The sequence below is a fragment of the Micropterus salmoides genome, unplaced genomic scaffold (genome assembly GCF_014851395.1).
Source record: "Micropterus salmoides isolate LMB-PRFRI ecotype aquatic unplaced genomic scaffold, ASM1485139v1 Ms_hic_scaffold_4006, whole genome shotgun sequence".
Classification (NCBI taxonomy): Eukaryota; Metazoa; Chordata; class Actinopteri; order Centrarchiformes; family Centrarchidae; genus Micropterus; species Micropterus salmoides.
In genome coordinates this window covers 56,141-74,294 of record NW_024043381.1, presented here as the reverse complement: position 1 = coordinate 74,294, position 18,154 = coordinate 56,141, and the positions used below count along the sequence as shown (strand labels likewise).

At 41.6% G+C, this 18,154-nt stretch overlaps 1 long non-coding RNA gene and 1 pseudogene across 4 annotated transcripts; both read left to right on the top strand.

Moving 5' to 3' along the window:
• The first annotated feature begins 668 nt into the window (after positions 1–668).
• Positions 669–10,854, top strand: LOC119887104 (annotated as a pseudogene).
• A 2,220-nt stretch (positions 10,855–13,074) lies between these two features.
• Positions 13,075–16,808, top strand: LOC119887103. Of its 4 annotated transcripts, XR_005441617.1 has the most exons (10): positions 13,075–13,369; positions 14,329–14,430; positions 14,588–14,644; positions 14,730–14,980; positions 15,055–15,270; positions 15,359–15,448; positions 15,537–15,733; positions 15,833–15,997; positions 16,144–16,371; positions 16,480–16,808. It is a non-coding gene; the product is annotated as an uncharacterized LOC119887103 (long non-coding RNA). The 4 variants fall into 4 exon arrangements; XR_005441618.1 differs by having other exon boundaries at positions 13,075–13,274; positions 14,588–14,980; XR_005441619.1 differs by lacking the exon at positions 14,730–14,980 and having other exon boundaries at positions 15,037–15,270.
• The last annotated feature ends 1,346 nt before the right edge of the window (positions 16,809–18,154 follow it).

The window sequence follows — 18,154 nt, the reverse complement described above, 5'->3', positions numbered from 1 at the left end:
TACATAGATGTAAATGAGAAACACACTGGACTTCTTCTATGCGCCTTTCTAGTTGCCCGACCACTCAAAGAGCTTTACACTACACTCACATTGGTCCAATGGTTTTTGGTCCCTGGACCCATGGCTTCGCTCTAGGGCTAATTAATGAGTTCATTGTGGTGTGCGTATATTTAACTTTGTCTAAGAATGTAAAATAAGTGAGAGTGTGACTAAATTCCTGATCATTTCGTAGGAAGAATTAATGTTGTCAAGTTTTCATTTTAATTTCTTATTTATTTGTACTTGTATTCTTACTTTCTCCTTCTAGGAAATATAATTAGTAGGCCTATATGTTCGTGCTGATACATGTGGAAGGATAGATGTCATTGTGTGTAGTTGTGTGTGTCTGTGTGTATCTTTGTGTGTGTGTATTTGGTCCACCTGCTATCAGATTCTTACTCCCTTGTTATTGTTTTGTTGAAGTATTGAATATTTAACACTCAGTGTAATAACAAACATTAAGGGGGGAAAATGTTTTGTACAATTAATCAAGTATTATCCATGTAAAAATATACACATTTGGTAGTACTACAGGTTTATGACAGGAATGGTGGCAAATGAGACAAGATTAGTGTTGGTCATTCAAGTCTGTACTGAAGTGTCTTGATGAAAAAGTTTTCTCTCCACAGCCAAGTCTTCTACCTTTGTGGACAGTTGTGACTTTGAGGAGGAGGACATTTGTGGGATGATTCAGGGTCCTGGCAATGCAAAGTGGGAACAACTATTCTGTAAAGGAGGGCCTCAGACTGACTTCACCAACATGGGACAATGCAAAGGTGACTGTCATCATTACAATGCATGTTAATGTGTTAAAGAAACAATGGAAAAAGCAGATAAGATAAAACTGAACTTTTGTTGTGCAACAGGAACAAACGACAAAATCTAAAACAGTAGTGGCCTTTGCTAAATTGAGAAAAATAAAAACCAATATAATAAATACATTCACTTAGCCACACAATTCTAAACTCAAGTGAAATATTTAATTTACCATAAAATACGTTCATTCACAGAATACACTTTGCCCAACACTAAAATGCAGTGTGCGTCCTCAGGACACGCCCACACACACACACACACACCAGGAACTCCTCACTGTATCTAAGTCAGCGGAAAAGTACAAAATAACATTGTTTATTTACATCGTCAGTATAGACTAATATAATGTGATTTTGTTTATTAATACACTCACTCACCTCGCGCTCTCGCCACTGGTCAGAGTCTCTTCCCCTTGTGGCGAAGATACACACACTCCTCGGTTATCAATCATCAGGAATCAGCTGGGACACCCAGGTCTTCGTGCATCTACCTTGGTCCGCTAGCTAGTTCACTCTCCATCTGCCGATCTCAAGGATTATTAATGTAATTTACCATGGTTTATGGAGATCCTCCATATCAATACCCAAAAGTACATCCCGTGCCGGTTCTCTACACCGCGGGGCCCGACACTTCTGTTTTTCCCCATGTCCTGCCGGAAACTCATCCCTCTCTCGCACGATCCGTCCCATGCAGCACTCTTGAAGTGACAGTGCCATTAAATAGATGTATCGCTATGTTATCGCTGCAATAATCCCCACCAGCAATTACATAACACTATAACCCACATAACACTACACAGGTGATCATGCAGAACTAACTTTTCATTTGTTTGCTGTAATATGAAAGTTCTGAGGCCCAACAAGTTCTCTCTGCCCTCAGGAAAAGGCTTCTTCATGCACTTCAGCACGGCCTCTGCTAAACCTGGTGACCGTGCAGTCCTGGAGAGTCGTTGGCTTTATCCCAACCTGGAGCCCAGTGTCTGCAGTTCTTCCTCCATAACACCGGGGCAGCAGATGATGTTCTCAACATCTGGGTGCGAGAGGATGACCGCAGCAGAAAACGGAAGCTCTTCAAGAGTATTTCAGGTAACAAATTAAATATTACATACTGTATGATCCACAGTATAGTTTTTTTAATTAAAGCCCCTATGTGGATTTTCTGACTTGGCTCCAAGCAACATTTAGACTGCAGCAATTTTCACCAGGTTTCTCTCATGTTTCAATAAACAAAAATAACAAAACCTCAAAGATTTCACCTACAACCTAATATCTATTTCTGTCCTCTTTTCAGGAGGCGTCAGGGGCTCTTGGAACTGCATAACATCAATCTGAGTGTGACCAGGAAGGCCCGTGTGGTTTTTGAGGGCGTGAGGGGAAAGGGCCATCGAAGGAGGTTCTCTCTGGATGACATTAACCTGTCATCCACAAAGTGCCCTCAGCACATCTGCACATCCACAACATCACCGGCCTGCTGGCCACCACACCAGCAGGACAGGGAAAGTACAGCCCTCGCTTTCTGTCACCAGCAGGTTACTCCTTCCAGGTAAATGCCTTTTTTTATTTTATTTTATTTTTTTACAAAGACAGTAATTTAGTAAAGCTTGATTATAATTTAGTAAGTGTAATAATTTAGTATATAATATAATTTATAATATAATTTATATAATTTAGTATAATTTATTTTATAATTTAGTATAATTTAGTAAAGCTTTCAACAAAATTGAATTGCATATTCAAAATTCAGTGCGCATGTGTAGGCGTAGCGTGTCTGTGTGTGTGGTGGCAGAAGAGGAACACTTGCTGAAGACGGAGCCCCACCTTCACCGTTGTTGAGCTGAGTTGTCCGCACCTCGTGTCATGTTCAGATCATTTATCACCACTGATGAACCACACAAAGAATATAATCGTTTTAAACCATTTCTTGTAATAGACACTTTAGGAACCGCGACGGCCGTTGTCAGCCGTTCGGAATGCACGCAAAACTCTGCACAAGACGGGTGAATGGCAGACGAGCAGAGAGAAAATGGTCAACAATAAGCTTCAGTTTAGCTGGAAATGTACAGTGCAAGTTACAGTGACTAATGAATAGAGACTGCAGCTCCTCAACATTAAAGCGGAACTACCCCGACCGCTCGCAATCAGCGTGCACAAACACATAGATGATCTGATTATCAGTCGACTATAGGCAAGACATGGCAATTCTGATTCGACTATGTAAATCCTTAGTCATGGACAGCCCTAGCTATCGCTACTGGGTTAGAGGCGAAAACAGGATGAGTCAGCGCCTCACTGGGCACATAAGGTACCACCAAGCACAGAGCCAACATAATAAGCTACTAGGGCACAGATGAAGACTATGCGCTGCAACTGTTCCAACTGCACATATAGCAGGACCAGCAGGAGCAGGGCCAGCAGGAGCAGGGCCAGCAGGAGCAGGGCCAGCAGGAGCAGGACCAGCAGGAGCAGCGGACACTCCCCCCACCGTCCGGTTGGGAGGAGACACTCAGGACAATCACTCAGCCAGAATACTCAGTACTGAGCGAGTCAACGAAAAACGGGAGACATTCCGCAGGTAGAAACGGATGAATGAGCACGAGGAAGACCAGGCAGCCGTCGTGCAGATATCGTCCACCATCATCCCAACGCCACAGAGAAAGAGACACCTCTCGTGGAGTGTGCGCTGATAAAGTCTGGGGGAGATTCACCGGCTGACACACAGGCCTGTGAAATAGCCTCGCACAGCCAGTGAGACAGACGCTGCACTGACAGGGGGAGCCCCTTGCACTGCTCCCTATAGCCACAAACAGGCGCTGCGAGAGCCGCAAGCCGACTGTGCACAAGGCAGAGGAGGTGGGACGCAGCTTCTTCCTCTGACCTATGGGGAGGAGGGAAGAAGCCCAAGAGGGGAACCACTCTCGACCTGAGAGAGAGAGAGAGATTCATAGTGCATACAGCTAACATCAGACCAACAACCAGACAGCTGCTTTACCAACACAAACATCTCCAGAGTGCTGTAAAACTGATACTGAGGTGCAGCTCGCCGACACCCAGAGATTCAGCTCTGTTTTATTATCTCATTGTTTGTTAAGAAATCCAATACTAGCAGGCACAAATGACCTGCGGGTCCGGTTGTTTCGGAAGAATGGCACCCTATACCGTCTGCCTGATGGTAGCGGATGTGATACATCTCTAATAATCACCTGCCCCTTCCTCACCAATCAGGACTCGCAGGTCGTCGTCATGCTAGTTTGATTGATGCAGTTGATTTTGATTATTCACTGACAATGTGAAATACCAGGCAATGGAACAAAAAGTTAATATGCTTTCCACAAAGGAGCGATAGAGAAGACCAATATATCTCTGTTACGGCCCGTGTGTGTGTGTCTGTCCAGGTGTACTGCTGCTTGTCTGTCCTCTGCAGGTCCTGCCCTTCCCCCCTCTGCATGTTGCAGTCAGGAGGCTAGTGTGCACACCTGTTCCCAGTTTGCAATCAGCGGGAGCGCAGGAGCTGGTATAAGGGGCAGAGAGCAGGCAGGCTGAGTGTGGAGAGTAGATCTACTGTACGTAGACAGACGGCTTACCAGAGCTGGGTGACACTGCAGTGGCGTTTGTGGAGTCCTTGCAGTGGTGTGGATCAAGTCCGAACCTCATGTTGGGGTTTACTCCCTCAGTGGAGGGAGGGTGGTATCTATTATTGTATTAATTTCTCCTTTGTGGCATTTGTCTTCCTGTGAGCTGCCTTTTAGTTTGCTGGCGTGTTGTCTCAACTGCATCCTGAACTGAGCTCTTCCTCTTTGTTTTTGGGAAGTTGTTTTTGTTATACCTTGGTTACTTAATATTGTAAATAAAACGCCAAACTATACTGATAAATCCGAAACCTGGGTGGGGAGCGAGTTCGCTGTCGGAGGTAGGCTTTCGGGGCCCTGGCCGCCGAAGTTTCGGCTTTAAAGTCGCCTCACGCCCAGCAAGCCGCAGAAGACCGCTCAGGCTAAGCTTTGGGTAGGCAGGCGCTGGGGAAGTGGTGGTTCTTTTGAGGAAGCTGGTGTGTGACTGTGCTGTTGTGTAGCCTACGCGGTTATTGTTGTGTTTTTTTTGTTGGGTGTCTGCGTACACTTGTTGGTTGTTGCGCTGTTGTTTGGTGTTATTGCTTCCGATTGTGTTAGCCATGTAGCTATTGCGTCGAGGATGGCTGTGTTTTAGTTTAGAAGAGCAAATCCTACGCTAGAGCAGCTGGATGGATGTAAGAAAGCTGATCTGTTTGCTATCACTAAACATTATGGTTTTTCTGTCTAGTTCTCTGGTTAAAGCAGAGGTATTATCCATTGTCCGTGGAGTCCTCCCCTACCTCTAGAGAGGTCGCGCGGGTGAAGGTTCGTTTGGCTCGGCTCCATTTGGAGCGGGAGGAGCGCGAGCGCGAACACCAGCTCAGGAGGGAGTTGGAGGTGGAAGCCGCCATTAGAATGCATGAGTTGGAGTTAGTGCCATCAGGATCTGATGCTACTAGTAATTTTGATGTAAGTAAACATTTCTCTGGTCCTTGTCTTCCGTGAAATCGATATTGAGACCTATTTCACTGCTTTTGAGCGCATTGCTGTTGCCCTGAGTTGGCCAAAAGACGTGTGGGCCATCCTGTTACAGTGTAAACTGTCAGGGAAAGCTCAGGAGGCTTGCTCATCACTGTCTGTGCAAGACAGCCTCTCCTATGAAAAAGTTAAGCGCGCCATCCTGCTGGTGTATGAGCTGGTGCCGGAGGCGTACAGGCAATGTTTCAGGGCTCTCACGAAAGGTGTAGGCCGGACTTGCATTGTTTGTTTTTTTTTGCCCGAGAACAATGGATTCTCTTTGTGCTGCATGCAAGGCTGATTTCTCATCAGTTCGCGAGTTGATGCTGTTAGAGGCCTTCAAGAACTGTGTGCCTGAAAACATTGTTGTTTATCTCAACAAACAGAAGGTAACCACGCTGCAGCAGGCTGCCATGCTTGCTGATGAGTTCGCTTTTACACACAAGAACATTTCTATCAGGCATTACTGTTCTTCCTATGATGACGCTGTAACGAAGCCTAGTAACACTCAGAGACCTCGTGTTGGCTCAGGGGTGGACAGACGTTGTTTCTTTTGTCACAAGCCTGATAACCTTATCGCAGACTGTGCGTTATACAAACGAAAGGTCCAGCCACCAGTAGCTTCACTATCTGAAGGAATAATGTTATGGAATTTTAATACAGATGCTATTTATGACAGTTTAGCACCAATTATTGTTCCTATGTATTTAATCATCTACCATTTCAATACTCTCTCCATCCATAGTAAGTGGTTGGTGGGTGTTGTTAACACTTCTGAAGTCAAAAAGGATTTCTTTAGTTTTCTTGGTGTTCAACAGAAGAAAACTTTCCCTACACCAATCCACAAAGTGCTCAACCCACTGCCGGTAGTTGGTTTTCTCGTCTTCTTTAATCAAACCAACCATTGCTGTATCGTCAGCAAATTTAATAGTAACATGCTCAGGTGTGTTGTTTCTACATTCATTTGTATAAAGGGTTAATAAGAAGGGAAATAGTGCCTTGTGGAGCCCCTGTGTTAGTAATAATAGGAGAAGACTCTGCCTCATTTACTCTGACACACTGTACTCGGTCAGTGAAAAAGGACTCTACTCCAAACTGCAGTAGTCTCTCCATCATAATATGGGGTCTAACGGTAGTAAATGCAGATGACAAGTCTGCAGAAAGAACACAAACGTACCCTTTGGGCCGGTCAAGATGACAATAAATATTATGCAGCATAAATAACAGAGCATCCTCTGTACTCCTCTCCTTCCTATATGCAAATTGCAGTGGGTCCAATTTATATTGCACTTCCTTAAGGAGATAGTTTAAGACCATCCTCTCAAGACTCTTCATTACATTGATGTTAAAGCAACTGGTTGATAATCATTTAAGGCCGACGTTTTTGACATTTTTGGTACTGGCACTATAAGTGAAGTTTTCCATGCCCTGGGAATCTGGTGTGAATCCAGGAACAATTGAAAAAGCTGTCTGAAGGGCTGTCCCCTATACTCCTTCAGAACCCTACCTCTGATCCCATCCTGTCCAGCTGCCTTATGTGGATTGATCTTTTTAAAGATTTTACCCACCTCCTTTGCTGTTATAACTAAGGGCTGGCCATAGTCCAGATGTTGCCTAATCAAATTACGTTCAGTGCAAAAGTCAGATGTATCAAATCTAGTATAGAATGTATTTAAATCATCAGCAAAAGTCATATCATCTCCATTTTTACTAACATATCTTTTCTTCTCCTCCTTCCCTGTCATTGTGTACACTCTCTGCCATGCCTGCCTTAAATCACTGCCCCTCATCTTCCCCTCTATCTTTAATTTATTTTTGTTTGCAGTCATTTATTATCGGGTTAGCCAATAGGCTAACGGCAGTGGCACACACAGTGTGGGGAGTGTGTGCTTCATGTGGCTCAGTCAACTGAGACAGGCACAGAGTGTTTATTCCAAAAACAGCTTGCACACAAAGAGCAACAACATTATCCCACACAGTCCCGACCCATAGCATACCAGTCGTTGCTCTGAGCGGCAAGAGTCAGACCAGCAGCAAGCAATGACAAATAAGATGAGCAAGAGGGAAATAAGTTAATGGTTTGTGCAAAGACATTATCCACTGGTAATCTTCTGCTCTTTAGACAAGCTCAGTGCGGAAGCACAATGGGAGCCGATGGCCAGGTCAAAGGAGGTCATATATCAAAGTCCTCATATACACAAGGTGACAACGTGATAGAGGCCCACACCGCGGGTGGGCGTAGACAAAGCTTTTTTCTGTTCTGCGCGTGCGGACAAACCCAATAGCGATAGCTCTTGAGGGCGAAAAAACTATGCTGCTATGTTTTGGTGTTTACAGGAGCTGCTTCTGTCCTCTCAGATTCTTAGCGTTGATAAGTTGCACCTCTGCACCCACGCACACACACACGCCGTCAAATCGAAGACGGTGCGCTAGCAAGAGCTCATAACTTTAATAAACTGTCAGAAGTGCAACCATACCGGCCAATGCAAGCTCATTACAGCTACAGGGGAGCCAGGGGGGAGCTTAGCTCCCCTTAATAAGACATCAGCTCCCCTAAAAACATGATTTGTGATATTTTGGGGGTCTAAAATATTGACAGCATGCTTTATTACCATTAATCTCTATATTTCTCTATCATCATGGATCATGTAGAGTGTCAGACTTCATCCAGCCAGAGGGAACGATCACCGACCGTATGCAGCTCCGCGATCTCCTGGCTCTGTATGCTCCACCGCCCCACTCCCTCTCTGGGAACGGGTTGTGTCGCTAGTACGACCGTCACGCTGTGAACGGTTCAGGATCGCTTCCTCTGGCTGGATGAATATTATGCCTGATCCATGCACTACTGCAGCTGGGGGCTCCCCGCAGCGCCACGCAAATTTCTAAATTCTTCCCTCTCGCGGAGAAAAGAAAGGTCAGCTGCAGCTGAGAAGCGTAATTGTAGTAAAATGGCTACGATAATAATGATAGGCCTAATTATTATTATAATGAGACAAACATGCCTCATCCTGTCACAGTCAGCCCCATTGACTGGTCAGCCACAGGCCTACATGCAAGCATCTATTAATGATTCAGCAGTAAGAATCACTGTCCCCTGTGTGGGCGGAGACAGATATTTTGTTAGAAAAAATGAAAAAGTTACGTCCGGTCAAGCTTTGTAAACAAGGTGGAGCGTTGCCCACGTGAGAAGAGCCTCCGTCAGACCCACTTATACCGTGTTTAGCAGCAAATGGAGGCTGTCAAGTAATAAGGGACATACATACACATACATGTACTGCAAAAATGCATTCATTGTGTATTCCCCCATATTAAACAGGATTATAGTATTTTAACATCCTGCTGTTGCAATACATTTCTTGTGAATTGTCTCCATAAATAATTGCACATATCTTTGAATATTTCTAGATGCATATTTGCATGATACATTAATTCATTAATATTGATTTAATTTGTAAAATTTTCTTATTGACTTGTTGAAATTAAAACCAAATCACATGATTAAACCCTTTTTCTGATTACAAAATATGCTTAAATTTCAAAACACAGAATTCAGAAATATTAACACTGAAAACACAATCTGGGAAAAAAATAAAAGGGAATCTGGCAAAAAGGACAAGGTGACAAACCTAAACAGGCAAAAATGTGTGCACCATGTCTATGATAACACCACATGTCTGTAACACGCCCGCTCCGCCACACTAGACGTTTTTCACCCTCCCTGAAAAAAATCCTAGGGGAAACATTGAACAAGCCATACAACTATAGTATTTTGCAACAGAAAATGTCGGGCTTCAGCGCATACAACTGTGTTGTTGTTTTCTAAATCTATAAGTGGAGTTTGGTTTGGAGACTCTGTTGTGCTTGAGCCAGTCTTTTGTAATAAATTGTTATAAATTACCCAGCAGTATAAAGTCACTGATATTAGCCTTTACCAGCTGCAACATTAGTAATGCTTACACATTAATGCATCACTAATTATAATCCAGTAATATAATTTTGCCTTTCTGTATAAAGAGTACTTTAATTTTTGATAGTAAATTTTGATTCTACTTATGTACTTTTACTTAAGTAAGTAAAGAAGAAGTTCTTAAATTGTGAATGCAGAAATTGTACTTGTAACACTGGATTTTACACTTTTACTGAAGTGAAACACTTATTTTGCCACTGATATAGGCCAATTGTCAATTAATTTACATTACCATCAAACGCTTGCACATCTTTCTTCTGCGTTCTGAGTTAATTGGTGTGATTTTAAAAGTAGCACATATTTTCATACTGCTCTGTGATCTGTAGGTAGGTGTGTACCTAAACGGAATGAGCGACCGTCCAGGGTACATGGCCATTTACTTCCACCTGACCTCAGGCCCAAACGACAGCAACCTCAAGTGGCCGTGTCCGTGGCAGCAGGCAACTATGGTCCTGATGGATCAGCAGTCTGACATCAGACAGCAAATGAACATGCATCTAATGCTCACCACCGACCCTGACGAGATGTCCTCTGATGGTAAGAGTAGGGTGGATAATCTGAATGGACTTTAGCTGTGTTTGTCAAACACTGAATGACAGCTCACCTGTTTCTCTCAGGCACTGAGTACTACTGGGACAATCCCAGGAAGGTCGGCTCTAAAGTGACTGAGTCTGATGGCAGCTTTTACTATCGAGGACCAGGCTTTGGAACAACTGCCTTCATCACCCACAGCAGGCTAAAGAGCAGGAACTTCATCAAAGGAGAAGATGCCTTCTTCCTCTTCAGTCTGGAAGGTGTGGAGTCTTTCAGACACTAATGAGACAACGAGACAGGACCAAAATATCACACACAGCTATACTGTATATCTAAGATCTCTATCACAGCTGTCGTCTACTTTGTCCTCAGACATATCAGGTCTACTGGTATCTCAGCCTCTTCCCCGCTCTGCAGTCCATGCTGATTCCAGTCTGATGAAGGCTGCAGACCAAGGTGCTCCACAAGGAGCTGCTAATAACCCCACAGTGGTCATAGCGATGGCAGGGTCTGCGGCAGCAGCCATGTTGGTGGTGTTCATGCTGATCGTAGTGAATGCCTGGAGGGTGAGGAAGAGACGGCAGGAGAGTGATGAGGTGTTGATCACAAAGAACATGCCTGGATTCATGGAAGTGAGTTACATTAGATCATTCACATAATTCTAAGTTAGGTTAATAATAATTTACTGTAAACTCTAAAGCAAACTGTAAACTCTTAGTTTCTGTTTGGAAAATCTGAGCTAAATGTCTCTCTGTTTCATTACAGGAGAGAACATCTCTTCTCATCACTCCATGATGTCCCAATCAAAGAAAAAAAATCAGCACTTACCAGAAGAGAGAGGGCATTACCAAATGATCTCTATAATCAGAGTGTCACCTGAATCCTTTTCATGTATAATCTGAATTTGTTGTTAGAAATAAAATATATTCTGACAGCATTCATGTCCAAATCATTTCTTCCCTTTAGCAAAACTTCGTCATTACCAGTCAGTGAGTGAGAGTGATTTATAGTAATGTGGTTACTTTCAAGGGTCCTCAAAGATATACATTTAAGCTGTAAGGTATGGTTGTAACAACGTTTGCTTCAGCAACTATAATTCACTGAATTTTTATCTAGAGTTCTCAACATTTTATACAAAGTACCCACATTTGTTCACTACAAATGGCACCAATTCAGTCCTCTACAAGAATATCACAGACCTCATGAACTGATGTCAAATGCCTTGTGTTCCCTTGTTACAAACTACCCCACTACCGGGGTAGGATAGATACTAAACAAAATACAGTCTTGGTCAAAAAAATTACTTTTTTTACCTCAAAATCTTTTTTTTTCTCTATATATTCTGAACATACCTGTTTCCAGACTTGACAAACAGCATGCCTGATTGGGGGGAAGTAGGTAAATACTGAAATGATCACATGACTCCTATCTAATTGGTGGAATTACTGTTGTTACAACTCTCCCCATGTTATAACCACACCCGGTCTCCCCTACTAAGGCAGCCTGACGATTTATAATTGTAGTCCCCCAGACATCAAAAGCTTCTTGTCACTGGCTTTGTGGCTCCGCTGCATCTTCATCTTAAGCATTTTGGGGCATTATCTCAGCCTACAGAACTGGGATCCTTGAGCCTAAGATCCTCCAGAGCAGCGGTTCCCAAACTTTTTAGGCAACGCTCCCCCTTCTACATCTTGACCGGGTTGCTGCACCCCCAAACCCCTTCTCTCTGTAGGTTTGCATATATATATATATATATATATATATATATATATATATATATATATATATATATATATATATATATATATTTATTTTTTAACACACACACACATATATAATTTTTTTATTTTATTTACTTATTTATTTGCTCAATGTCCCGCCCACAGCACTATCTGATTGGTATATATTTATTACTTTAAAAAGTAACGGTGACAGTAAAACCTTTTCTCATACTGTAATGGTTAAACTTGTTTTTTTTACAAATCGCACCCTGTCATAGCCTGATAAACAGATAACATGGACAAAAAAGAGGATCCATATGAGAATTTGTAAGTACAGCACGGGTCACTCAGCCTGAGAGAGAGGGAGAGGGAAAGAGGTGTGTGAGAATCCATTTCCTGTGAGATAACTAATAATAATAACGTTTTTAATTTTAAATTAAATATACAAAGTAAAGCTTTCAATTCAGGTTTTATTTCATGAAAAATTCCACAAAACAAATAATTATTGTTATTATATAATTGTTATACTTATTACACTACTTACACCACCATTACATTTTTCCTGTCGCGCACCCCCAAGTATTGAACATCCAAAGTGACAGTACTGAATGAAAGAATAAATAAATAAATGGGGAAATAACAGCAAGAAAGAATGAATGAATAAAAGAATAAATAAATAAATGCGGAAGTATATCAAAGAAAGAATGAATGAATAAAAGAATAAATACATACATTTGCTTTTGCCTTTCCCCAAGGAGCCCTTTTGTCATTGCTTTTCCCTTCCTCTTCCTTAACTGTCAATCAACGTGTTGTGGCCAACCCACTAAGTCAGGTCGAGCAGCCGATGACTGATACTATCTTCAGTGAGGATTCGCTGTCCCTGGAAGAGTGTTATGATTGGTAGAAAGTTTAGAAGGAGTTAAGTCAAGACCGGTCGGAACTGGGATATTTCCCAGTTGAAACTTCCGACTTCCCACATCAAAGCGTTCCAGGTGCATGGTGATACATGACACCGAAAGTGAACGAAAACCATGGCTAACTGTGACAACGTGTACACAGTTGCACTCTCAGCAGTGAAGAATGGCAGTTTAACTGCAACAAATTAATATAACATAAATAGCCTATAGTTACTAGTTAAAGGTTCAGTGTATAATATATGTGAGGATCTATTGACAGAAATGCAATATAATATCCATAACTATGTTTCCAGTGGTGTATAAAGACCTTGCATAATGAACCCTTATGTTTTTATTACCTTAGAATGAGCTATTTATATCTACATACACGAGACACACCCTGCTGTGGAGGTCGACATATTGTGTTATCATGTTTCTACTCTAGCCTACAGCGAACAAACAGCACTGCAGAGCGCGTTTCGTTACTACCATGAAAGAGAAGCAGCAGAAGAAGTAGGAGCAGAAGAAGTAGGAGCAAGAGCAAGAAGAAGTTGTACGTTTCTAACTACTAACGTTAGGTAGTAGTAGAAGCTCTCCTTTATTAGTAGTGGAATTTTGGACAAATGGAGGACCGCAGCTATTATTTAGCACAAGAGCCGACGGAGGGTGAATCTGCTTCGAAGAAGCGAAAGCATGATGAAGTCAGACTTATACGGGAGCGACGCAGGCAGAAATCACAGGTAAACATCGGTGTGGCTTTTCCCAGATGGAAGGGTCTAATGAGGGAAAAATGTTTTCAAAGCGACACCGAAGTTGCCTGTTTTCTGATGGACAGGTAAGGTAACGTTATTCCAACTTTAGCATTACAAATGAAAACTGTTGTTTGATAATGTTAGCATTAGCCAGAAGCTAGCCATAGACACCGTGAGAAGTGACTTATCCCTTGTCAGTGGTGTAAAATATGTAGTTGGATAGTTTCATGTGGTTCTTCTCCCTCGCTGTGTTATGGCTTCGATATGTGGGGATAAATGTGCCGGTTACGTTCGTGAGACAATCAGCTGATTAGTAGCCTACAGCTAACAGCTCATATTAGCCAGCTAAACTTTTACTACCCTGTTAGAAGAAATATGTAACGTTAGTTGGATTGTTATTTCGAAGGTTGTTCTGCAGCGCTTCGGCTTCGTTTAGTGAACAGAAATGTGTCTTTTATGATTGTGAGACAATCAGCTGATGATTACAATTAGCTAAAAAAACGTAACATTGCATGGAGCATGGTGGCTCAGATTAGCAAGCTAAATGTTTACTGCCGTGGGGGAAAACATGTATTTTTACTGCTAACAGCATTACGATAACAACACTGTGTGCTTATCAAGTGACTAATTATGCTTATTGTCAGAATTTACATTAGAAACAACGTATTTGTTTGTATTGCTTCTACGGTGCATACAAAGGTTACTACAAGCTCAAATTATGGCACTCAGTACTTATTTGTGTTATATTATATTGTAGAGCACCCTCGATCCTCACCTGACTATGGCTTTGTAAACTTACCCATGATGTGGTTTATAATGGACCGTGGTACAGAAACAGGGAAATTTTTACACACTCTTGGCTTACGTTTTCCATGTTGTCTGTCGGTGATCATACTTGCACTAGATGTGATAGTTTTTGGGATGTTCAGTTTATTAGGCAAGATGAGCAAACCCTACAAAGATGTAACACATTGTGGATTAAAGTACAGTAATGTATTACAGTCAAGTAGCACTTCATTTATTGAGGCCGCTGTTTCTCCAGCTACGAGACAGGTCCTGCAACATCGACTCCCTTGAAGAGAAAACCTTTGCAAGTCCCAGCTCCAGCATTGTCTAGCATTGGTGCTTCTAGTGGAACAGACCGGTAAGTCATGCATAACAATATAATAATTTTGTCGCTTTGATTAGAAACATAAAATTTATGATTAGTGTTTAATAGTGTGTTATTTTATTTTTGGTATATCTACTGTTGAATGAGCATATGTGGGATTTACACAACTTGCTGTGGTTATTCTTTACAGAGATGAGCATCTTGATGTCATTCCCGAAGCCACAGAAATTCAGGGCCTCGAACAAAGGTAACATGTACACATCATAACTTTTAGCCCTGTATTGCTTTTCTCCAAATGTTCATAATATCTATTTGTAATATGTTTTTTGCAGCTTACATGACATGAGCATTGTTGAGGAGGACTTGGAGGAAAATGTTTTCAATGACCCAATGAACAGTAGTATTTCCTAATTACATGTATTATTTTTCCTTGATATTATTTGAGAACTTGTTTTTATCTGAAAGTTGTCATTATGTAAAGAATTGATTGGGCAGATGAAGCTTCATCTTACTCCCTTGAAAGAGATGATGGACAGAATGGTTTCAGCTCTGATGAAGAGGATCTTCCACCGATTTCTATATGGTGTGTTATTTGTCAGTCTCAATTTGCAATTGTTTTGTGGTGTTTGTTTACTACAGATTTTTGTGCCTCAATAGAATGGGTGGAGCACTGAAGAAAGCACACTCTATCGATGGACTTCCTTGCCTGCACATGAAGACACTCCTGATGAGCCTTCTCCCTGTGATCATGACCCTGTTTTCCCAGAACCACACAATGTCCTTTGTGAAGATGACGTACGGACAAGCTTACATCAGAAATAAAGCTAGTGGAGATCTGCACAGATGCTCATGCCCAGATTGGTGCACTTATGAGTGAGTATTCATGTGATATATTGTATGGATGCATGTGTATAACAGCAATATAAATTATAGTAATATGACATTATTTACCGCTTCATAGACCCAGACAAAGGCAAATACAAGGCCCTTGGAATTCATCACTGTCTGGACATATGGCATGGTGCGAAGAACCATAGTCAACCATTTTCTTGTAAGCACACAATTTTATTATATCTTTGAGTAATTTAATTAATTGCTATATTAAGGACATATTTATAGTGCAATTTTATGTTTTGCAGGCATTATGGGTTGGCATCCTTCACCATGTCTCAACATTCACACATGGACTATGGGAAGTTGCAAACACGGGCACCTTGAATCAGATCAAATGCGGGGAAAGATGTGGATCCAGAGACTCCCAGTGCCACAAAGCTTTAGTGGATATAGTTCTCGATAAGAGGTGGCAGAAAGATGTTCACAACTATCTGGGATTCAGGTAGTGTTGCTATACTTTTTCACACTGATGTATATTAGTAATATTTATGCTTACTGCTCATGTACACAGAAGTATGTATGTATTTGTTTGTTCTATCAGATCGACTGCAGACCTAGAGTCATTCCAGAATCATATCCTGATGTATGCCAGCAAGCGCTTTGCTTTCAGCCCCCCAGTTTATGAGGCAAGAGTTCTGCTTGCTGCTTTGTACTACAATTTCCATCTGAACCGACCAACAATGAAAACGTTGGACGGCAAAGAGACGTACGTTTTACACTTGTATAATATTCCCATTCATAGTACAATATTCAGCCCATGTTTTATTTGCAATTCATTGTCTTTACTTTCAAAGTTTTCTCTTGTTCTACTTACAAACTGATATTAAATGGTTGTAATTTGTGTAATTTCAGTTTCAGAAGATTGTATAAGAAGAATGGTATGCCTTGAAATCTGAAAAACCTACGGATACATTTCTGAGTTGCAAAGAAGGATTGTGAAGTACAGACTCACAAGTGGAGTGGGGATGCCTAGAAGGAGGAGCCTTCTCCCAGGTGACCCCAGACAGCTTGGTTTGGTGCCCCCCGTACCTGCACCAGCCACATCAGACTTGTTGCAGAGACAAGTCAGAAGAGGTCTAGGTATGTTACACAAATGTGTTGCCTATGTTGTACCATATTACATGTCACTGAATGATATTTACATTAAATATAGTCTGTAACTATGTTTGATGGCACTGTCTTCAACAGGACCGTTATTCCAACCAGTATCTGATGTGGAAGGATCCCCACAGGAGATTCCTACCCTCCTACAGTGGTTATTTCATGTTTTTCCAATTTGTACACGTTTCATCTTATTCTGCTAAGTCCACTGTGACCAGCGCATATTATTTTCAGTAGGTAGCCTAAATTACAGTTTACAATTTGAACAGTAATGATAAGTAAGGCTACAGCTACAGTCCCCTATTATTATGTAAATATAAATAACTAAAATAGGTATTGGAAATGTTATGTAAGTTTGAAATTCTAAACACATGTTCAAATGTATATAATGAAAATAAAAACAACATGTGCTTCTATTTCTTACCTTTTATTTTTTCAATACCATAGAACTGCAGTTGAACAACTATAACACCATATAACTATACAACATACATCAAATTTAAATAAAGAGGGGAGAAATATGAATAAATATATATAGAAATGTAATAATAAATCAAATGTTAACTATGTACATTTGTTTGATGCCTTGATGATGCTGAGGCAGGTTTGTGAGTATTTGTGTGAAACTGTATGACCATGCCAGAGGGCCTGGAAGGAAATTCACAGTCCAGGAATAAAACCCGTGTAGTGTCCTTGAGGATCAGGGAACTTGTCTCTAATCCTCCAAACACAACAACTAGGGACGACAAGTTGGTTTCCCTGTCCTAAAGCTCCATGTTGCCAATAGATGAAGTGTCTATAGGCACCATAGCGGTACTCCCTATTGTCATCCCCAGGCTCCCTGATGTTGCCTAATGCCGTAATGTCTTCCCGGTACTGCTTGTGAATGCGAATAAAGCCTTCTTCAAGGCACTACTGGGAGAAGTGTGGCAGTAGGCTCACACAGTTCGCTTGCTCCTGGCCACAGCATTTCCCTACAGTTAACACAAGTAAACCAAGGTACTCCTGGCACTCCGGCAGAAGGTGGGGCACCATGTCTGCGCTGATGCATCATCAAGGCATCGAAGACCAGGTCTGGCTGCCTCTCCAGCAGAAGGGAGGAGAACTCTGTGTTCTTCAAGGGTCATCTCTTGAAGAAGAAGTCTGAAGAAAGAGGACACAGGGAAAAATACTCAATATGCAACATTCTCTGCTTCAATACTCTGTCTCGATGTTGTTTTTAAGATTGTATCCGTTCCAAATGAAACATACCGGTACTCATTATTACTATTAATATCTAATGCACTACTACTATTTATCATTACACTTCAGTTGATGCTGTAAATTACTTTACATGTCCACGTTACCTTTATTTAGATTTAGATTTCATAATTTTTATATTTAATTGACATGCAAGCTTAGCAATTGTGACCAAGAATTTCCCCTTGGCTATCAATAAAGAATTTGTGATTCTGATAAAATAAGGCTTTATAAGTTGCATGACATTATGTTGGCAACATGGTACTGCATATTAGGGTTAGCGGGCTGGCCAGTGTTTGCTCAACTTGTATAATATGGCTTCATATAATCATTGTTGCCCAGTAAATGACATGGTACTACTATCTAACGTTACAGTACCAGGGGTACATGTGCACAGAGCTGCTATGTAAATAACGTTATCACTGTACAACAACCGTATAAATACAAACCTCGGTAACAGCCCTCGGGTTCCTTTGGAGGGCTTCCACTCTTTCTTCGTCCTCTATTGAGCCATCACTCTAGG